This window comes from Panthera onca, chromosome A2 (assembly GCF_046562875.1).
Source record: "Panthera onca isolate mPanOnc1 chromosome A2, mPanOnc1 haplotype 2, whole genome shotgun sequence".
Lineage (NCBI taxonomy): Eukaryota > Metazoa > Chordata > Mammalia > Carnivora > Felidae > Panthera > Panthera onca.
The window spans coordinates 51,012,137-51,031,030 of record NC_138340.1 but is presented as its reverse complement, the minus strand read 5'-3'; the positions used below and the strand labels follow the sequence as shown (position 1 = coordinate 51,031,030).

The 18,894-nt window shown below is 41.9% G+C and overlaps 1 long non-coding RNA gene across 3 annotated transcripts in view; it reads left to right on the top strand.

Moving 5' to 3' along the window:
• Window positions 1-18,894, top strand: part of LOC132678812 (uncharacterized) — a 54,172-nt gene that overhangs the window by 4,233 nt on the left and 31,045 nt on the right. For 2 of the 3 annotated variants that reach the window (XR_014137275.1, XR_014137276.1), the window contains exon 2: window positions 4,919-5,052. This is a non-coding gene — a long non-coding RNA (uncharacterized LOC132678812). Of the gene's footprint in view, window positions 1-3,757; window positions 3,895-4,918; window positions 5,053-18,894 lie in introns of those variants that run through there. The other variant, XR_013554127.2, reaches the window with a different exon arrangement.

The window sequence follows — 18,894 nt, the reverse complement described above, 5'->3', positions numbered from 1 at the left end:
AAACCCCATGTTGAGTGTAGAGATTTTTATTTTTATTTTATTTATTTTATTTTATTTTTAAAAATATGTATTTATTTTGAGAGAGAGAGAGTGCACAAGCAGGGGAAGGGCAGGGAGAGAGGGAGAGAGAGAGCCCTATCTGGGACTTGATTTCACAAACCATAAGATTGTGACCTGAGCCAAAATCAAGAGTCAGATGCTTAACTGACTGAGCCACCCAAGCACCCCAAATGTAGAGATTATTTAAAAATTTTTTAAACATTTATTTATTTTTGAGAGACAGAGTACAAGTGGGGGAGGAGCAGAGAGAGAAGGAGACACAGGATCCAAGGCAGGCTCCAGGCTCTGAGCTGTCATCATAGAGCCCGAGACAGGTCTCAAACCCACGAACAGCAAAATCATGACCTGAGCTGAAGTTGGATGCTTAACCAACTGAGCCATCCAGGCGCCCCAAAGATTATTTTAAATAGATAAAGTTACAATCTGATATAGTTTGTTCCCGGATGTTAAATTTACAAAGTAAATTTAAGTGATATATTAAACATCTTTTTGTTCTGTCAACTATAGACAGCATCTCTTGATCCCTCATACTGTATGACAAGGGTTTTGTCAGCACTCCTGGCCTTTCCTCTACCTATTCTTCCTTCTTTGTACCTTCCATTTGGAATTCCAATTCCATTGGATCCAATTCCATTGGATCCCTGTGGGGATATAATTGAAAGATGCAGGTCCCTACACCTGCTTCTCGCTCAATAAACTACTGAAATGCCATCTTCCCCGAGAAAACCTTTTGGGACCTCATTGGGAAAATGAGTCATGTGTCTATGATCCCATTAACAAAATGATAGCCTAGGAGTCCATGAACTCTTAACCCAACAGACCTTTGGCCTGTTGGGTGTTAACAACCAGAGGCGGAAACAACCAACTTGGCCATGCCCTAAACATGCTGAGGTTTATTTACTTTTCTCATGCCCTTTCGAACCAAAGGCTATAAAACTGCCTTAGTAATATAATTCCTGTGAGAACTCTCCGATGGAATTAGTGACATCACAGTGAATTTTCAAGAGAATGTACATGAAATTTATTGTTCACCTTGAACTTCATATGGATAAATTGATTTAAAAGCAAGTCATTCACTTTGAAAGGAACTGCATCTTGGCTGTAACTGAGATTGTAAGGGTTGGGGAGGCAGAAAGATGGTATGAGCTGGGAAGCAAAACACTGCTGCCACCTAGTGGTTACTCATTCTGAAATACTACAATTCTTTCAAACCACAGGCAGCTGAATTAGTACAGTCCCAAACCAGAGAAACTTCCATTTCCTCCTCTTTTGTTAGAGAAAGATGTTAGACAACCTTTTGTAAATGGTCAAAGGCAAAACAAGGTATTAATGGGATTAGCCTGTGAGAGCTGCTCGTCTTTTGTGTAATCAGAAGAATTAACAGAGCACTGACAAAGGCAAACTGCTGTAGGTCAAGATGGACAGCGACCAAATCTCTAGCATGAAGTGGCAGTTCCAAAAGGAAGCAGAAGGTGCAACAAATGAACAGAGAGGGACCACAGTAAGGCAGGACGCTCAGTAGTGGTCACTGCAATAGCAGCATGGGTCCAGAGGAAAGCAGAATCAGAAGCAAGGTCAGCAGGGATGATGACGATCAAGTCACATAGACTCAGGATCACTAGTCAGCAACAGTTCTGAAGAACAGGGCAGTCAGGGAACAAAATGTAATTAAATTGACCCTATCTCCTAATATTCCTATGGAGTAGATGTTGTTAATCAGCCCTGTTCTACAGATGATGAATTAATTTGAGGCTAAATCACTAACCCAAAGTCACAGAACTAATGAGGTTTAGAGCCAAAATTTGAACCAAAGCAGTTTGACCCCAGAGTCGGAGCTCTTAACTACTATGCTTTTCTGCTTCCCTGAGGGAGAGGGAACCTGGGATTTCACTCCTCTAACTCTTTTGACTGTTGTATTGAGGGATGGTTGTGAATTAGAACTCTGAAGGTGGTTAAGATTTGGACCTAGATCTACTAGGTCCCTAGTAGGTCTGGCACCTACTTGCAGGAGGTATTTAACCTTTAAGGAATTAAGTTTCCTTACTTGTAAAATAGGGATATAAAGGAGGCCAATACGTTGCTTCAAAGATTTGTTGAGATAATACACAGTTTCTGTCATATGGCAGGTAAGATAGCTTGCCTACAAAGACAATTGCCAATGATTCTCATGATTGTAAGTACTACTACTCTCAGCAAGGGGTGGAGTCTGTTTCCCTTCTCCTAGAATCTGGGCTGAGCTTTTGGCTTGCTTTGACCAGTGGAATGTGTCAGGTGTATGGTTGGCTAGCTCCAAGCCTAAGTCTTAAAACTTAAGTCTTGCTTCCTTGGACCATCTGTGCCACTAGATAAGGAAGCCCAGCCTAGATTCTTGTATGGTAAAAACCACATGGAGAAAGAGGCACTAGGGAGCCAAGATCCTACCTGAGCTCACCTTGTGGATGTGGCCACATGAGTGTACCACATGAGATCAGAACTGACCTGCCAACCCACAGAATTATGAGAAATAAATCGTTGTTAAACTACCAAGTTTTGGGATAGTTTGTTATGCAGCTGTGAGAAATAAGCCCACTGACCCAATCAAAGGAGGGACTTGGAGACTCAGAGCACAGTGAAGTGAGGCTTTAATCAACATTCTTACAAGAGTGGGTGTCTAATGGACAAGCATACTCAGGGCAGTTACAGCAGACAATTTATCTCCTAGCATGCAAGTCCCTCCCCTGATTCCTCATTAGCTGATACTACAGAGGTTACAGCCTTACCCCCATGTTGCCTATGCTCATATAAGGCAAAAAGTAGTCTGATTGGAACAAATGTACATTCCTTGAAGTGATGCAGAGACTTCAGTTCTTTGGCACATGCTCATTGCAGAGCCCGTAAAAATAAGCCCGTGAAATAGAGAGGGGAAGAACGAGGAAGTGAAGTGTCTAAGGGTTTGGGACTCCTCCACTAAGGGTGGGGGCAGGGGTGGGGCTGGGTGGCTGGTACAGTTTCCAATAGGTTGTAAACCTATTGTTAATTAGACAGCACAGCTTTTATTTGGTACTTCTGAAAATGAATCTTCTCTCTTACTTCTCACAGCAGCAAATAGAAAGTCCTCAATAAATAACATCTATTAGTATTATAATTGGTGCTGATGAGGGATTCAAACAAATATCTGATCCATCTTTTTTTTAGATCACTGACTTTTCTCCCCTTTCTCTGTTATAGGCTGGGAGAAATGAGAGGTATATGTGCAGATGAACACTGCTTATTACAAATATGTCTTATCTTTTTATTAAAACAATATTGCTAGATATCTACTCAGAAAGACTGTTAGCATTTCAAATTGCTATATACATTTGAGATAATATAGAAGCATATTTTTTCACACATTTACAATCCAGACTATTCACTAAATTGGTTATGGTGGAACCTCCCAAAGCTTTTGTGTTGGAGGATTTGAGGCATGAACAGCATGAACAGAGACTTATCCCTTTAATCCGGCATCTCAGAGCCCTGACAATGATTCTTTAACTTTCATCTCCTTTATATCTCCTTCTCTAAAGTCCTCTTTTTCTGTCCGTACATGTCCTTTGCCTTCTTAACATCCCTTTCTTGTCTCTTTTCCTTATTGTGACAATTAAATGAGACATTCTCTACCAAAATGTAGGCTCTGATATGGAGGAGATTTTTATCCTTTTTCTCTCTACAGAATATTCTTTACTTAGAACAATGCCTGGCACACAGAAGGTGTGCAATGACTATGTTTTGAATGAATTAAATAATTCACGTGAAAGCATTGAGAACAGTGTCTGGCATAGAGTCGATGATGCTCAATAAATACAACTTTGACAGGTCAGTACTGTTATAAATGTGATCATTCACATTCATTTTTAAGAATGTTTTATTACTTTGGGGCGCCTTTTGGCTCAGTTGGTTAAGCATCTGACTTCCACCCAGGTCATGATCTCATGGTTTGTAGGCTCGAGCCCCATGTTGGGCTCCATGCTAGCAGTGTGGAGCCTGCTTGGGATCCCTTTCTCTCTCTCTCTCTCTCTCTCTGTCTCTCTCTCTTTCTCTCTTTCTTGTTCTGCCTCCCCCCCCCCCCAACTCGTGTTCTGTCTCCCTTAAAACTTAAATAAACATGGGGCGCCTGGGTGGCTCAGTCGGTTGGGCGTCCGACTTCGGCTCAGGTCATGATCTCACGGTCCGTGAGTTCGAGCCCCGCGTCGGGCTCTGTGCTGACAGCTCAGAGCCTGGAGCCTGTTTCGGATTCTGTGTCTCCCTCTCTCTCTGACCCTCCCCTGTTCATGCTGTCTCTCCGTGTCTCAAAAATAAATAAACGTTAAAAAAAAAAAAAAAAAATTAAAAAAAAAAAAAAAAACTTAAATAAACTTAAAAGTAAACTAAAAAATGTTTTATTACTTATAGTCTTTGTCTCTTTTCTTTCTACTTTGTCCCTTTCTTTTCTTTCTTTTTCCGTCACTGCATCTTCTGTGCAACCCTTACTTGTGGCCTGAGACCCTCATAGATGTTATGTCTTAACTCAGAGGATGTGCAAGAAAAGGTTTTGGAAATTTGTCTTGGGTGAAATAGAAAAATTTGTGATTCATAGCTGACCTAGGATTACACATAAGATTCTGCTATTGAGGTGAGCCTAATTTTGGTGTTAATATTTTAACCAGGGGCCTAGCTTATGGAAAAGAGCAAGCTTATTAAGTAGTAGGCTAACAAATACCTGACTGTACATGTCTCTGAGCGTGTGGGTGTTTCTGGTGCCTGATGGTGAGTAACTGTGCTGCTCTTGGCAATAGAAATGTGAGGAGAATCAAATAGAACTGGTTTTGCTATTTTTTTTTCTTTCCCTTTTTCCCCACAGGGGAATGGAAATGAACCAGCACATAGTGTATCGATTCTTTCTCAGGCTCGTAACATTACGGAATCCCTGTTGAAGTGCAAGCTGGACTGGCGGAAATCAGATTTCCCATATCTTCTCAAAGACTGTTTGTCAAGGTAAATCCCATACATATTAAAACCCTGACTTCCCAGGGCTAGATGGGAAAATAAAAAGCTTTGGGCCTGTAACCAGAACTGATTATGCAGATGTCTCCATTACCTCGGATGGTCACTCTTGTAGGAAGAGCTCTCTCATCTTTCCTGCTGGTCTTTTAGATTCAAATCAGGAGTTTCACAGATGTGCAGTCCAGTGGGCTGGGTAGCTTGGGCCAAGTACAAAACAGTATTGATGCTGTTCTTAACACAGCCTTGTTTATGTTTCAACTATGCTAATAGGCAGCTCAGACTTCTTAGCCCTGCTAATGTTTGAAAACTGAGAGTTGGGAGGAGAATGGATGAGTCTGCGAGCCTCCTGTCACCTCTCAAAACTACCTTCAACTACTCTGTTTTTCTTTCCTTCCTTCAAACATTTGATCATTATATAGACAATAACTTACCAGGCCTCTTTACTAGTGAACCAGCCTAGTAAGCCAATCTAGAGTTAGGGTAGAGAGATTTTGAGGCATTCAGACCATCAGTTCTCAAACATGCTAACTTAATTGGCACACAAGACCCCACAATACACCTAACCCATCCATTCCACTTCTGGTGGGAAACGAATTTGATGATAAAGAATTAGAGAGGAGCAAAATGGCAACCCAAAACAGCAGCATCATAATGTGTATGCATGAACAAAACGATCAAAAACAGAAAAACAACATTTGAAATGTGAAATAACACATACAAGAAGGGCTGTATTTATGGGGCGCCTGGGTGGCTCAGTTGGTTGGGCATCTGACTTCGCCTCAGGTTGTGATCTCAGGGTTCGTGGGTTCGAGCCCCTCATTGGGCTCTCTGCTGTCAGTGCGGAGCCCACTTTGGAACCTCTGTCTCCTTCTCTCTCTCTGCTTCTCCCCTCCTCATGCTCTCTCTTTCTCTCTCTCTCTCTCAAAATAAATAAATAAGCATCATAAACAAAACAAAACAAGAAGGGCTGTATTGGAAACTCAAGACACTAAGAAGCCCTCCTCACCAACAACAAGCATCCCCAGCAATCTAGGTTGTTACATGTACAGCAGGAAATTTATATCATTGCCAGCTTTTCTGTGGCAGCAAAAGTTTTCAACAATTGGCAGTACCACATGGTTTTTTGCAGGTTTTTTTTCTTTTGGTGAATATAAAAATTTAATCACTTTTAATAATTAACAAAGGAAGCTATTAGGTACTTAGTCATATGTAAAAATGAAAGTCCCTGGCCTTGCATGGCATTTACTCTAAGAGCTGTGGAAAGAACTTGTATACTTTGATCTCCTTTCATGGTTCATCAGAAAGACTCCATGGGGGCCACGGAGTCTTGGAAACATGCTGGCTTAAATGCCTGTGACAGCCTTATTTCTGGGCCTTCCCTCGTATAGTGCACTTGAGCCTAGAAGTTCTTCCACATCTTTGAGTAAGAATCTGATTTCTACATTAAGATGATCACTCTACTGGCAGAAATATAATAAATGCATAAAACTTTTCCAGGGAGTATTTGGCAATAGGTTCAAAGTCTTAAAAGTATATACGCATTACCTATTCACCCAGCAATTCCACTCCTAAAGAAATAATTATGAATATGAGCAAAGAGGGATGTATGAGGGTAATTACTATGGTATATTTTAAACTATCTTTTATATTAGGAAATTGTTCACAACGCTAATTTTTAAAAGTAGGGCATATAACTGTGTATGATATAATCCTTTTCTCCTAAAGATGTAGGTCTATTCATAGAAAATGGCTGGAAGTGTATATAATACAATGTTAATAGTGATGATCTTTTTGTATTATTACTGACTTTTCTCAAATGTCTACAGTAAACCTGTAGTACTTCTGTAATAAGAAGAAAAGGTATAAAGGTATTTAAATATGCCTGAAAGAATAGATGTTTTTGGCAGCACTGGTTAGAAGAACATGAATGGGGATGACTGGATGAGAGGTTATTACAGGGTTCAGGCTCCACATTGTCAGTGCAGAGCCCAACGCAGGGCTGAATCTCACAAACCATGAGATGATGACCTGAGCCAAGATCAAGAGTCAGATGCTTAACCAAGACTGAGCCACCCAGGTGCCCCCAAATTGATCTTTTAAAAGAGCCAACATGATTCATCCATCGCCTTTAGTACCTTTACACATGCATCTAAAGAAACTCAGAACCAACTCTGATTTAGTTTCCTGGCTTGTTCAGCTAAGTTAATGAGGATCTAGTTGACAGACAAAGAAAGAGAGTGTAAGAGGAGGACTAGATAGTGGAGGGAGAGAATAAATTCAATTTTGGACTTGCAGAATTTGAGGGGTTTGTGAAATGTGTACTAAACTCTGGTACCTGAGTCAGAAGCTCACGTCTGATCAGTTGATGCAGAATTAGAGATCATCAGTATACATGTGATTGTTAATACTGGGTGGTTGTTAAGCTTGCCTGGAGAGTGAGAAAAGGGCTGAGCAGGGATCCCTGTGGAACCTCCACAGTTCGGGGCAGGATGAAGGAGAGGAATTCACTGAGAAGACTGAGGAGTGGTGAGGTAGGCCAGCCCATAATAGGCTAATCCAGATTCAAAACTAGGCAAGAATGACCAGTTACACAAGTTCAGGGTTGCTTTCATTTCAGTTTACTACCAAGTCTGCAAGCAAGCATTGCAACAGGCAAAGGAAATGAGACTGAAAGTGAGTGAGGAGACTCTGGGGTTTCTTCTGCTTTCATGGAGTTGTGACCAGAATTTAGGGGTCAGCACGGCCCCTCTCAAGTCTGATCTGCCACTCCTTGCTCTGTAGGCTGGGGAAAGGGCCTGCCAACCCTCAAGGGTCTAGGTACTTCCATGTCAGGCAATTCCTTGCTGTGCCATAGGCATGTCCTTGTATGTTCTTTTCTTCTCAGTGCCTCCTCACCTGCACCAGGCTTGGCCATGGAATACCCACAGTAGCCAGAGGGGTTCGGAGGGAAAAGGAAGTTTAGGGAGGAGAGAATTTCAAGTTTAGGGAGGAGTTGTCAGCAATATCAGATGCCAGAGTTCAGGTAACATAAGTGCTGAAGGGTTCCCATTTGGCGATTCAAAGGCTATTTGTAACCATAGACATAGGGCACCACCAAGCTCAGATTCCCACGAAAGTCATTTCCATTCTCACAAAATATAATCAAGATACTTATTTTAGGAGCACCTGGGTGGCTTAGTCAGTTAAGCACCCTACTCTTGATTTCGGCTCAGGTAATGATCTCAGGGTTTGTGAGATACAGCCCCATGTTGGGCTCTGTGCTGATAGTGTGGAGCCTGCTTGGGAATCTCTCTCTCCTTCTGTTTCTGCCACTACCCCACTCACATTCTTTCTCTTTCTCTCTCAAAATAAAGAAATAAACATTTTTTTAAAAAGGTATTTATTTTAGTCGTGGTATTTTGTTATGGCAACCTGAGCTAAGACGTTCACTCTGCCAGACTCCTTCATTCATGGTGATTTATTCTTAGTGGCACTATTGTTGTTTCTAACATTCCATCCCTTTTTAAGGAACTCCCTGTCCATCACATTGTGGGCTGTGTTCAGTGTCTCTTACATAAGCCTCTTATGTCCCAGGCACATCAAGGAATGTGGCTGGGTACCAGTTTCATTGTCCCCAGACCTTCCCAATAGGTGAGAAGATTATTAGATGTTGGTCTGCCCAAAGCATGTGATGGACTTCTAGATGACTGAGGTCTATCAGGGTCATTGCTGATTCATGGAATGCTCAGATACCCGTAAGTGGCAGAATTAAAGAAACACTTTAACTGCCGGCTGGGGGAGTATTGGTCTTTAGCACAGAATTCTAATATTTGGGTTTTCTAGAGCAAGGTGTATGTTGGGACTCAACACTTAGACTCTTCTGGAAGGGATGAAGCAGCTTCAAACTTGTGTCTGTTGGGCTAGCTTCATTTGGTCCCCCAAACCAAAGCAATATAAATATCCATATCTTTTTACGTCTGTCATTTCTTATTTGGTTTTCCATCTGCCCTGCTCTGAAGTAGGAGGGGGAAGAGAAGGCAGAGGGAAATCGTGAGCTCTTTAGAGGAATAGTGCCAGATATTAAATCTATAAACAAAATAGATTGAACCGGAGAGAATGAGTCAGAGATGAAGGAAGCATGAAAGCAATATCACACTGGGAAAATGTCACCTGAAAGTGCTGACCAAATGTTCCTGGCATATTTGTGATTGGCCCTTTAAGTCCGATCAGCACAATTTGGTTCCTGAACTGCGTGTGCCTCACTGCCCTATTGCGTGCATTTTCATTGTTTCCTCATTTCAAGCCCTTAAATTCATTTATGTAATACAAGCTGATGACCCATGGTGAGATTGTCCTTTCCTCTGGTGATAATGATCCTGTCACACCAGGTTCCTGTTTCACTGGAGTGTGAAGAGAATTGTGCTGATTGATAGGGACCAAGCTGGAGTGAAGATTTGACTGGAGGATCCCTTAGTCTTCCTGTACAATATGCTCAGAGAGTACTTGGAACTCAGAGTTATCTGAGGGCTCTGCCTTCTCAGAGTTAGGCTGTAATGGAAGTTGCAAATGTGGGCAGCCCCTGGGTCAGATATATTTTATTTGGTCCACCCAGGATTTGGAGTCAGTTGCCAACATTTAAAAATAGGCATATTTCATAGCCAGGTTTCCCATTCCTCTTTAACAGGAAGATCTAGAATGTTGGACCTGTATCCCCTCCTGAAAATCATTGGTTAATGCAGAGTGGAACACTGCCCTTTAGTGGGGACAGGAGAGCTTTAGATTTCCATAGTCTCCACTGCTGCACACATTTATATTGGCCACCATAGGCACTTAAGTTTGTATTCCATGTATATCCATCCACATAGGAACGATGTGTAGGGGAGAAAAACCCTTTTTTCTCCCCTAGGGTCACTGTTCGGGCCCAGGAATCAAACTGATCATAGACAGATTAACAACAACAAAAAACCAGGTTTTTTTTTTTTTTTCTTTTTAATTAAGTTTACTTATTTTTGACAGAGACAGAGTGTGAGAGCATGAGCTGGGGAGGGGCAGAGAGAGAGGGAGACACAGAATCCGAAGCAGGCTCCAGGCTCTAAGCTGTCAGCACAGAGCCCAAAGAGGGGCTCAAACCCACGAACTGTGAGATCATGACCTGGGCCGAAGTCAGACGCTTAACTGAGCCACCCAGGTGTCCCCAAAAAACCAGTTTTAATTACACAGTTACACAAGGGAGTTTCACAAAGAACAGAGATTCAAGGAGGCAGCCACGTAATAGAGGCTTATATATACCGTCTTAGGTTAGACAAACAAAAAGAGGTTTGGGGGCTTCTGGGTGGGGAGGCAAGTTCTGGGAAAGCAAGGGGAGGAAGCATAAGATAAAGATGGGTTGTCTTGTTATGTAGATAAAAGTCTCTCAGGTGATAAAAGTTGTCTTTCTTCCTGGCACAGAGATAACTTTACAAATGGAAGTTTCCTTTCTAAACGTAAATTTCCGTTACAAAAGGGGAAATTTATACTCTATTTTTAAGCAGTTGGAGGTAAAGAGCCTTTCCTGCCACTGCTGGTTCTCAAGTGCCTTTAGTTCAAAATAATCCTTATGCCAAAGAGGTGTATTTTGGGATGATGTATCCTGGTACCCTTGAGAAGGAAACTAGCATTTATTGAGTTACCTTTATGTATGAACCACTGTATCTTGTAATTTCCACATATGATTTCATTTGATTATCCTCAAAATCAGTAAGGTTTGGGCTCCAGTGCTGCAGGGACCATGCCTGTGACATGCCACCCCAAATATGGCATTTTGGTATATTCAGTATTTTATTTGTTAAATTATTATTTTTTTAAGGTGTATTTATTTATTTTGAGAGGCAGAGAAAGAGAGAGAGAGAAAGACAGAGAAAGTGCATGCAAGAGAGAGAGAGGCAGAGAGGGAGGGGATAGAGAATCCCAAGCAGGTCCCATGCTATCAGTGCAGAGCCCGACATGGGCTCAATCCCACAAACTGTGAGATCATGACCTGAAGAGTCGGATGCTCAACTGACTGAGCCACCCAGGTGCCCCTAAATTATTTTTTTAAATGTGTGTCTTTAAATTTATTTTTTAGTAATTGCTATACCCAATGTGGGGCTCAAACCCATGACCCTGAGATCAAGAGTCACATGCTCCTCCCACTGAGCCAGCCAGGCATCCCTGGCATATTGAATATTTTAAAATGAAGGAGTTTCAGAACACAGCAGAAGGAGGAAGGTCACGCTGACCTTCTGCCTACCCTTCTTCTCTAAAATAAGTCATAAAATCTTTGTGTGAGAGGTACCCTCCCTATTCTGGGAGGAAAGGAGCATCCTTATCTCTAAAGACAAAAGGGGCCTGAGAAGAATGCTAACCAGCAAGCATTTCTAAGTTTCTTGTGAGAAATAAGCCCACTGACGCAATCAAAGGAGTGACACAGAGACTCCGAGCACAGTGAAGCCAGGCTTTAATCAACATTCTTGCAAGAACATTCTTGCAAGAGCAGTGTGTGATGGACAGGCACACTTGGGTCACTTACATTAGACAATTTATCTGCTAGCACGCAAGTCACTCCCCTGGTTCCTCACTGGCTGATACTTACAGAGGTTACAGTCTTACCTGGAAGTCACCTATGCCCATGTAAGGTAAAAAAGTAGTCTGATTGGAACAAATGTACATTCCTTGAGGTTGCATAGAGACTAAAGTTCTTGGGTGCATGCTCATTGTAAAGCCAGTGAAGTGAAGCGTCTAAGGCTTTGGGAATCTATTTGGGGGGGTGGGGGGGTTTCATACATTTTCCAATAGGTTGTAAACCTATTGTTAATTAGACAACACAGCTTTTATTTGGAACTTAAATGAATCGTCTCCCTTTCTTCTCACACTCTTGAATATATCATATTCTTCCACCTCTGTCCACTCTTCATCAGACCTAACGTAAACACTCAGTTCTGTTCCACTGCATCTGCATTTCCTTATGGAGGCTCCTGTGTCATGTAAAACTTATATTACATAAATTTGTATGCCTTTTTTTCCCCATTAATACATTTTTGTCAGTTTAATTTTCAGACCCAGCCAGGTAACATAAAAGAGTCAAGAAAAATATTTTCCTCTCCTACACCTATTTCTTTTACCACTGTGCCAGTCCCAGCATTTAGTATAGTCAAAGCTAAGGTAGGAAGTCAAAAGCATTTATTGGATGAACGAATGTACACATGAACACATAAATAAATGAATGAGTTATTTTTATCCCATTTTTTTGTAGATGAGAAAATCAAGGCCCTGGGCATTTAAGTAACTTGCTCAGAATCATATAACCAGTAGAGGTTACAGTTGGGATTCACATATGAAACTATGGGACTCCAGAAGTCCAGTGTGAAGGAAAAGGGTAAAGGCCATGGGGTCATTTCAGGGCCAAGTGCACAGTAGGCATGTTGTAAGCACTTACTGAATTGGTTGATAATGTTTAAATGTATTTTCATGAGTACAAGCAACCAGAAGATTACAAGCGTGGTTTTAGTTTATGAAATTTGTTTAAAATCTACTGGTGTCCTGGGGTGCCTGGGTGGCTCAGTTGGTTAAGCATCTGACTTCGGGTCAGGTCATAATCTCGTTGTTTGTAAATCCGAGCCCCATATCGGGCTGTGTGCTGACAGCTCGGAGCCAGGAGCCTGCTTCAGATTCTGTAATTCCTTCTCTCTTTGCCCTTCCCCCACCCTCTCTCTTTCTTTCTTTCTCTCTCTCTCTCAAAAGTAAATAAACATTAAAAAAATTTAAAAAATCTACTGGTGCCTGGGATTGAGCTTTGGGATTTCTTAATAGTGAGGCCTTGTAGTAGAGGGTACTATTGACATGTAGCAAGGAGGACAGAATGTTTCTGTTCACAGTTGACTTGTGCTACTTAAATGTGAATTTCCAAAGCTAATCCTCCTTACACATCTAAAGAGCTTCCTCTGGGCTTATTTCCTTAAACTACCTGCTGATGGTGCTTGGTTACCACCGTAGAGCCCAGAGCTGTTCTCAGAAATGAATATAATTCAATGCTCCTTTGTGAGGCTATTATTAGGAGGACCTGAAACTGGTTTAGGAAGCATACTGTTCAAAACGAAGCCCTTTACAAAGAGAATGGGTTGGCCTGGCTGAGGGAAATGGGGAAGTGAGTAAGAGCCACTCTTGTGGCTTAGGTTCTAGCTCTGTGTTTATGATTTCCAAATTGATTTATAATTTTTTCCAAATTGATTTATAATTTTTATATCTCTCACACAAGTCTCATCATTCCAAAAACTGCTAGATATTTCCCACAGACCTCTGTCTACCATGACGCTAAACCTAACATATTGAAAACAGAACACACCACATTTGTGCCCATGAACCAGTCTTTCCTTCTGGCTTTCTCCATCAGTGGCTCTTTATTCTTTCACTTACTAAGCTCCAAACTGGAGTTTTCTAATACTCTTATAATTCATATATGCTGACACTTTTCCATAAATTTCCTTCCTCCTCCCCCTCCCCCTTTCCCAAGTGCAAGCCTCTATCTATCCTCAGATCTTGAATGCTAAAGTAGCTTCCTTGCTGAAGTAGCTTCTCTCTGCTTTCAGGCTCACTTTCCTTTTATATCCCTGCATACTATAGCCAAATTTATCTTACTAAAATCCGGTTTTCATGTCCCTTTTCAGGTTCCAAATCTATATTATCTTCTTATGGCTTGGACTGGCTTTTCCAGTTGTTCTGTGAAGATTTCATTCCATCAGAAATTAATAGGCTTTAAGTAAAAAACAGATTCTGTGATCAAATGTCAGGGAAATGCTAGGTTGACAAAGTTATGAACCATTTCTTTCCTGCAGGATAACTCATAGCTTTCATATGTCAATATGTGTTAGTATACAGTGTTTTCTGAGATTGATATTTTCACAGAACCTTTTTTGGCAGAGTATTTCATTGGTCTAGGTCTTCATGCACCACACTTTGGAAACATTGGTCCACAGATTCAAATCCATACTCCCTGTGATGGTTAATTTTATGTGTTAATTTGACTGGGCCATGGAATTGTTAACCCTAAAAATCAAACGGCCAATTATTTTACCAACAAATAAATAGCAGAGAATTGCAATCAGGGACAAGCAAACTACAGCAACGTCATAGGCTTTGTTCTGCTGAACAAAGGAGAGAAAGCCTCTTTTGTTCAGGAAATCCGGGAAGTTGGGAGCTCTGAGTTATGACTGTCTCTCATTGGCTGGGCTGTTGTGGGGGGGCAGCAGGAGGAGGAAACCCTTTTTTCCCCCCTTCTGGGATGGTAAAGTAGTGTCCATCTGCAAGGTCCCCCTCTCCCTGTTGGTATCTGCAACTGATGAGGAGTGGTAGGGCATGAGAGCTCCCCCTGCTGGCCTTCTATTCCATTCTAGTGAGATTTCCCTTTATTAAATTTCACAAGATGCCCAGATATTTGGTACACCATCCATTAACTATGTTTCTTTGAGGTTGTTTTTATTTTTATTTTTTTATTTTCATTTTTTTAAATGTTTATTCTTGAGAGAGAGACAGAGTCAGAGTGCAAGCGGGGGGGGGGGGGGCGGGGGGCAGAGAGAGAGGGAGACACAGAATGTGAAGCAGGCTCCAGGCTCTGAGCTGTCAGCACAGAGCCTGACTCAGGGTTCGAACTCACGAGCCATGAGATCATGACCTGAGCCAAAGTTGGGCACTTATCCGACTGAGCCACCCAGGCACCCCTATTTTTTTTTAAGTTTATTTATTTATTTTGAGAGAGCAAGGAGGGGAGGGGCAGAGAGAGAGGGAGAGAGAGAGAGTCCCAAGCAGGCTCTGCACCGTCAGCACAGAGCTCCATGCAGGGCTCAAACTCACGAACCGTGAGATCATGACTTGAGCTGAAATCAAGAGTCGGATGCTTAATGGACTGAGCCACCCAGGCACCCCTGTGAGGGTGTTTTTAGATGAGTTTAACATTTAAGTCCATAGATTGAGTAAAGCAGATTGCCCTCCTTAATGCGGATGGGCATCATTCAATCAGTTGAAGGTCTAAATAGACCAAAAATTCACATCCTTCTATGAGTAAGAGAGAATTTCTCCTGCCTGAACTGCCTTCAAACTGGGACAACTTTTTCCCCTCTTCAGACTCAAACTGGAATATTAGTTTTTCTTGGGTCTGAAGCCTGCCAGCCTTCAGACAGGAACTACACTGTCAATTCTCCTGGGTTTCCAGGTTCTAACTTATCCTGCAGATCTTGGGAATTCTCAGCTTCCAAATCACATGAGCCAATTCTGTATATCTCCACACACACACACACGCACACACACACACACACACACACACACACACACACTATTTGTTCTAATTCTCTGGAGAACCCTAATACACTCCCATCTTTTTCTCCAAGGCAGTTTAAGATCAGACTCCTGTAATACCTATTTATCTCTTTCCCAGCACGTACCTCTGCTCTAGGTAGGCTGGTCTCATTATTTCTACACGCTCTTTGCAGAATTCACCTCCAAACTTTGTCCAAACTGTTTCTTTTGCTTATCTATGGCTCTTCCTTTTCCTGTTTGTTCACATTCTACCCATCTCTCTCTCTTTCTCTCTCCCCCTCCTTTCTTCCCTTTCTTTCTAACATTTTCTTTTAAGAAAATAAATTTCCCAAAGACAAGTCGTGCACAGCATTGACTTGCATTCATTGCTAAGCACTGTGCTCTGTGGGAAGTGGCTAGAATGCTAATCCACTAGAAATTCAAGGAAGAAAAACCTAGAGGAAGTTCCCATTATAAGAATAGATTAAAAAAGTGAGACTCTTTTTCAGTCTTCTAATTCCTTAGTGCTTTCCCCCAGAGACATCTACAGTTACCGATTTCTTTTTTCTCTTGTTTCAAGATCCAAGTTAATTCTCATGATTGAAAATTAGAGTCACTTGCAGAGCAGTTAAGATTCTTGAGGGCCAGGCTGCAACCTTAGACCATGTACATCAGATTCTCAGGGCGGGGGAAACCCAGGCATCAGTATTTTGTAAAGTTCTCCATTTGATTCCAGTGCATAGCAAGGACTGAGAACTAGTGTGAAGTCTTGATCAGAAGGTACTGAGTCCATGGCCCTTTTGGTATGTGCCATACAGTCTGGCTTGTGGTGATCTCATCTTATTAAAAATGGGAGCCTGTGGCTTACCTGGTGGTGCTCAAGGAACAGAATTTCTCTAGTTCTGAAAGTCAGTTTGAATATCCCTCCCACCCATTTTCCTCTCAGGTATGGAGAGCAGTGGTTCTCTCTGGCAAGCATGAGATTCACCTAGAGTCCCTACTCCTAGAGTGTCTGAATCAATAGGTGTGGTGGGGGCAAGAATTTTCATTTCTTAAAAAAATTTTTTTTTTAATATTTACTTATTTTTGAGAGAGAGAGTGAGTGAGCAAGGGAGGGGCAGAGAGAGGGAGACACAGAATCTTTTTTTTTTTTTTTTTTTTTTAATTTGTTTATGTAAGTAAGCTTTTGCTGTTAACAACGTTTCTTTTTTTTTTTTAATGTTTATTTATTTTTGAGAGAGAGTGACAGTGAAAGCAGGGGAGAGGCAGAGAGAGAAGGAGACACAGAATCCAAAGCAGGCTCCAGGCTCTGAGCTGTCAGCACAGAGCTCGACGCGGGGCTCGAACTCACAGACCGCGAGATCATGACCTGAGCCGAAGTCAGACGCTCAACCGACTGAGCCACCCAGGCTCCCCAGGGAGACACAGAATCTGAAGTAGGTTCCAGGCTCCAAGTTGTGAGTGCAGAGCCCGACACAGGGCTTGAACCCACAAACCGTGAGGTCATGAACTGAGCCGAAGACGAACACTTAACCAACTGAGCTACCCAAGCGCTCCAAGAATCTGCATGTCTAATGATGCTGGTGATGCTGACTCTCTTGATCTGTGGACCACATCTTGAGAACCATTGGCCAAAAGGACGAGGAGAGGGAGCCCAAGTGGGCCTAATATGGCTGCTTGTGCCTGAGGAAAACCTAAGAGATTGCACACAAAAGTAAAGGCTGGCTAAAAATACTACTTAACATGGAGGTTACCAATTGGTGGCCCAAACCCTAAATCCAGTCCATAGATGGGTTTTGTAGGGTCACACAATGTTTTCTGTTAATGAAAATAGTTCATACTTAAAAATCAGGGATTTACACACACACACACACACACACACATACACACACACACACACACAAATATTTAAAAATTTTAAGAACAATAGGTTGGCAGCAAGGGGCCCAATTTTGTATGTGCATTCAACTTTAATCAACAAGGAGTAGCTGCTTTGCTCTCCAAATCAACCCAGCCCCCAGCCAGCCTTACAAATGAATATACCATATGAGTGAGCCCAGGCAAAATAGAAGCAGAAAAACTACAGAGCAAAGCCATAAAATAGTGAAAAGTAATATACTATTGTTGGCTTAAGCCACTAAGTTGTAGGATGATTTGTTACATAGCAATAGCTAACTGATACAACAATTGGCAGAATTCCCACAGGCCTGCTTCACTCAATTAGGTTACCTTCCAGGCCCCTGTAGGCAAGTGAGTTTCCAGCCTGGGCCTTTCCCTACAGAGCACTAAGATAGACTTGAAAACCTTTTCCACATCCATTATCCCAACAACCTCACAAGGTCAGCTGGTAATAAATCCATTTTGCTGATGAGGAAACTGAGGACTAGCAAGCTAAAGGATATCCCTAGAGCGACATAGGAACAACAGGGTGAGAATCCATCACTTTGCGCTTCTGTTTCAGTGCTTGCCCCCTTCCCTCCTGGGCAATCAGCTGTTAGTCTCTCAAGGCCAATAGACTTGACAGCCACTAAAACCAAACTGTGTAAGGTAACAGGGTATGATGTTTTCAAGAAGGGGAGCCCTCTAGCTAGTCTTTATTTATTAATTTTTTAAATGTTTATTTTTTGGGGGGAGGGGGGGAAGGGGGGAGAGAAAGAGAGAGAGAGAGAGAGAGAGAGAGAGAGAGAGAGAGAGAATGAGTGGGGGAGGGGCAGAGAGAGAAGGAGACACAGAATCTGAAGCAGGCTCCAGGCTCTGAGCTATCAGCACAGAGCCTGATGTGGGGCTCTAACCCATGGACCATGAGATCATGACCTGAGCTGAAGTCAGATGCTTGACTGACTGAGCCACCAAAGCAGCCCTAGTCTTTATTTATTGAGAATACTGACTGTGAAGGGCCTTAATATAGTGACCACTACATAGAAGGGCCTTAATGAGAGCTACTTGTTATTATATACTCCCCCTTCTATAACATCCTTTGATATCCTCTTCTGTCTTTCCCTACTCACCAGACTGCCACCTGGAGAATTTCATCTGTCTTCTAAGATCTGGTACATTTTCTGTATCTCTATTACAGCACATAATTATACTGTATTATATATTTAATAAGTTTTTATTTTTATTAAAAATGTTTTTATTTTCAAGTAATCTCTACATCCAATGTAGGGTTCAAACTCACAGCTCCAAGATCAAGAATTGCATGCTGTACCAACTGAGCCATCTAGGCACCCTTAGATGTTCAGATTTTTTTTTTTCTTTAAGTGGGCTTCACGCCCACCATGGGGCTTGAACTCACAACCCTGAGATCAAGAGTAGCATGCTCTACTGACTGAGCTAGCCAGGCACCCCCTTTATTATATTTTTGATGTATCCCTCTACTCCCTCAGATGCTGGGTGCTTTCATTTTAGGGGTTATAGATTTCCTTTTTATTTCCACAGGACCTGGACCAAAGTGGATGCTGAATCAGTGATGATCAAATGGAAATGAAATTGAATTGCAGAGTTGCAAGATACATTCAGTCATAGTCTAGTTTGACTCCTATAATAATC